Raw genomic sequence first — 4758 nt, forward strand, 5'->3', positions numbered from 1 at the left:
AAATTCATATCTAAGCCAATATGTCTTAGCCTAATTTCAGGCCTATAACATATTTATATAATATAAGACTAGTTAACTTTATAAAATAAAAAAATAAAAATCAATAAAATATACTGTATTAATCAGGAGTAAAAAATGTAGAATTTTAAACATTCGTAATAAAAATTAAAAACTGTTGCCTGATGGTAGTGGTGATAAAACCTGTGAATAAAAAAGGTTAAATACTAACCAACCTGTATTTCACGTCTCCCAAGAGTCCCTACCTGACTTTTCCTTCTGTCACATGTTTTTTCAACTTTACAGCCCACATATTATATCAATTCACCTCCACACGTTCTTATTCTCATCTTTCTCTTTCTTTTTCAGAGTTTCAAATTTTCAGATTTAGCCTCTTCCTTATCTCAGTTCGAACTCTCAATCTCATTTCGAACTTTCCGGCTCTCAACCTTGTTTTGCAGCATCAAAGAATCTCTATTTTTAGTGACGGTGGTAACGTGGCTCATTTTTTTTTTTTTCTCTCTCGAATTTTTTAATTCAATACATTTACTGGCCAATATCAATTTTCCAGTCAAAAGAAAGAACCGTGTAAACCTCAAAAACCAGCCACAGTTCTCGTCTGACCTCGGTTTGGACGGGTCCATGCTTTTTCCTTGCATAGAGGTTCTCAAGGTTAGAAGAACTACAATTGGGAGAGGTTCACGGTTAACTGGATCAAACCATATAGTCCGGTCTGGGTTTGAAAACCATGCTCACCATTTTCTTCTCTCGCTTGACTCCATTTCAACTTTCTAGTTTAATTATTTTACTCTAATGACATAGAGTATTGTAGTTCAACCAACACTTCCTAATATTTCTAATGGAGACTTTCACGATTTACATCCCCACTCTTTTAACTAATTATCAAATTTTGAAAAACAAAATCTAGTATATCATGCAAAAGAGCTTGCACTTAAAACCAAGCTTAGTGAAATGACTAAAGTGACCATACCAATAAACTCTTTAGGTTAACTATAGTTGGAACAAAGAGTAATTCTGGGTGTTTTTTCCTCCCATATTTATGATAAACTACATTAATTAAATATTTATGATAGGTATACCATAAATATGAGAGTAGAGACACTTTAGAATTGCTATAAGTTTCCTACTATGATTACTGCACATTCTTGGCGCGATAGTCACTCCATAAGTATAAGTACTTGTGGAGTGTGAAAGGGTAAAAGCTATAATTTAAGTCTTCAGGAAGAAATTTCATATACATATATATTTAAATTAAGTTACAGTAAAATTTATATCTTTTATATATATATATATATATTCCTATTACAATCCTATATGCAAAACTTCCAATAATTTAATTTAGAGTAATGTCATTACAACCACAAATTATTTAATAACATTTTTATAGATTGTTGATGTGGATAATTTTTACTAGTTTTCATTTAAACCAATTATTAACATACTTTTCCATTTATCAATAATCATTCACTATATTAACGGTTTACTAAAGCTACGTTTGGATAGGGCGTTTGCGTTTGCGTTTTCCCTTTTTTTTTTTTACGCGTTTTTGAGCTTTTTGAGTGCTGCAGTTACTGTTCAATGAACAGTAACCGCAAATTTTGACTTTTCCAATTTGTTTCAGCCAATCACAGCACATCATGTACTGTTTACGGACCCACAAATTTCACTTTTCAGCAACTTTTTCATTAAAAATGGGTCCAACGATACTATTCACACATTTAAAAATTATTTCGCTATAGTGTTTTTCAGTTTTCAATTTCAGTTTTCAGTTTTCAGCTGTATCCAAACGAACCCTAAAAGTGTTGTGAAACAGTTTGGATTCTAGCAGTTTCCATTTATTCTAGAATGAAACTACTCTCGTGCAGGAGGCTGGGTATCAACTACCTCCGTTTTAGCGTGCTAGATACCACCTAATTGATGGCAATTTTTTTTACGTAGCAAGTTTATAGCCTTTCTTTTCTTGTCGTTTTCTAATTTTTGAAAATACTGTTTACCCACTACAAGATACTGGGCTTTGGAAAGTTGACTAAAACGCCTATTTATATTATTGCAATATCTGAAGCCTAACACCACTCCAAAGCTCCTGTGTACGACCAAAGTTTCAATCATGGTCCTCACGATCAAGCATTTCCCATCTCCACAGCTTTTCATCCTCTTTTATCTCTTTATGATCACCAATTTCTTCACTCTGCTAACCCCATTTACATTTACAAGTGCGCTATCCTTCAACTTCACTAGTTTTAGTAAAGACAACACTGACATAACATATGAGAGTACTGCTTCCTCTGAAAACCAAGCCATCCAGCTCACAGGCAGCAACCTCACAGAACAGTTGCAAGGTCAAGCCACGTATTCCAAACCCTTGCAATTGCGGGACAATGCCACCGGAAAGCTTACGGATTTCACTACACATTTTACCTTTTCCATTAGTTCACTGAATCAAACTGCATATGGAGACGGGATGACATTCTTCATCGTACCCAACGGTTCAAAGATTCCCACGGCTGCTATAGGTGGCTCCTTGGGCCTATACCAGGTTTCAAACACAAGCAATAATCGTTTTGTTGCAGTGGAGTTCGATATCTTTACGAACGATTGGGATCCACCTGGGGAACATGTAGGTATTAATATCAACTCTAAGAAATCTATAGCTAATGTGTCATGGTCTAGTAATATTGCTATTAGGGAAGGAAAAATAAATGAAGCTTGGATTAATTACAACTCCAGTTCAAATGATTTGTGTGTTGCTTTCACTGTTTTTGGAGACAATATTACTGTAAGGCAATCTCTTTCTGTAAATGTTAATTTGATAGATTTCCTGCCTGATTGGGTTACTTTTGGATTCTCAGCCGCAACAGGAAGTGCTTATGCTATACATACTATTTATTCTTGGGATTTTAGTTCAAGTTTGGAAATAGTAGGTTTAAGCCCCAATTCAGCCTCTGGCCAGGGGAAAGACAAAAAACTTGGGGTTTGTTTTTGTTGTGGTGTTTAGTACTGTTGTTGGATTTTTTGTTGTTGTATTGATTCTGTTTGTCTTGTGGAAGAGGTATAAGAGTGATAATGATGTTCATGCTTCTGATAATCATGTTGTTGAAGAATTCCCAAGGGGAAGAGCACCTCGAGAGTTCTCATATGATGAATTGGCTCGTGCGACAAATAATTTCAATGATGAACAAATATTGGGTCGAGGAGGATTCGGCGCGGTATATATAGGATCTTTGAGGGACTCAAACTCCTCTGTTGCTGTTAAGAAGATATCGGAGGAGTCTAGGCAGGGCGTGAATGAGTATGCATCAGAAATAAATGTCATTAGCCGACTAAGACATAGGAATTTGGTGGAACTCATTGGTTGGTGCCACGAAAGAAGTAGAGAGCTCTTACTTGTTTATGAGTTCATGCCCAATGGAAGTTTGGATTCACATCTTTATGGAGAAGGAAACTTATTGACATGGAGAAGAAGGTACACAATTATACAAAATTTGGCTGAGGCCTTGCTTTACTTGCATGAAGGATGGGAATATTGCGTGTTGCACAGGGATATCAAATCGAGCAATATTATGCTTGATTCAAACTTCAATGCTAAACTTGGGGATTTTGGGTTGGCTAGGCTTGTGGACCATGACAAAGGGTCACGAACTACTAGATCGGCTGGCACCTTGGGCTATATAGATCCGAACTATATGACAACAGGTAAGGCTAGTAAGATATCAGATGTCTATAGTTTTGGAGTTGTTGCATTAGAGATCGCTACTGGAAAAAGTCCAACCGACCAAAGTACCACACAAGGCTTGTTGAAGTTGGTTTGAGAGCTCTACAAAAGAAGAAAGGTTCTTGAAGCAGCTGACCAAAGGTTGGGTGAAAGTTTTGATAAGCAAGAAATGAAGTGCTTGTTAATTGTAGGGCTCTGGTGTTCTCACCCCAATCGTAAATGTAGGCCACCTTCGATAAGGCGAGTAAATCAAGTTCTTGAATCTGGCGGTCCATTGCCTGATCTTCACCCTTTAGAAATGCCCAGTTAAACAGAGAACGAAACTACATCTGTAATGTTGTCCGATAGTGCTACTAGTTCGATGGGATAGCAGAACCAAAAGTTAAGCTATAGCTACAACACCAATTCCTCATGGTTTAAGCCATTGTGTGTTGCTTCTTCATCGCATTGCTTTAGTTATAATTTAAACTTGTTTTGTTTTGTTTTTGCTTCTTGTTTATTATTATTATTTTTTTTTTACGAACTAAATGTGAGGAATTTATTGAAGTTATGTAATGAATATAATTGATTGAAAGGTTGTAAGGTGTAATAAATAAATATATATATATATATATATATATAATTGTGCAACATGAGTGAAGCAAATAAAAATGTACAAGTATTATTATCTTTCTCTTCCTCTCCCTTTTAGCTTTAATTTTTTAAGCGTTTTCCTCTATTAAAAAAAAAAAAAAATGAGTTTTTGAAAGTGTACATTTTCCATCATTTAAGCATAAGTTGACTAGAGTTATATTTAGTAAGTTGGGCTTTCTTATTGGTCGATAGGGCACCCATTTTGTATATTTTTTTTATCACCTTTTTATTTTCATATTGGATTTCTACTTGAATATGACCTTTATAGAATACATATCTGAAGTCTGAATCAACTAACAGTCATGAACTATGATAGATTGGACACTGTAACTTAGCATTTGAAAGATAGATAAATATCAGTCAAGAGCCTTATATTTTAATTAACTGACGCCTTT

General features: G+C 35.1%; 1 pseudogene; it reads left to right on the plus strand.

Moving 5' to 3' along the window:
• Window positions 1-2125: 2125 nt before the first annotated feature.
• LOC115967058 lies at window positions 2126-4162 on the plus strand (annotated as a pseudogene).
• Window positions 4163-4758: the final 596 nt, after the last annotated feature.

The sequence above is a fragment of the Quercus lobata genome, chromosome 11, assembly GCF_001633185.2.
Source record: "Quercus lobata isolate SW786 chromosome 11, ValleyOak3.0 Primary Assembly, whole genome shotgun sequence".
Classification (NCBI taxonomy): Eukaryota; Viridiplantae; Streptophyta; class Magnoliopsida; order Fagales; family Fagaceae; genus Quercus; species Quercus lobata.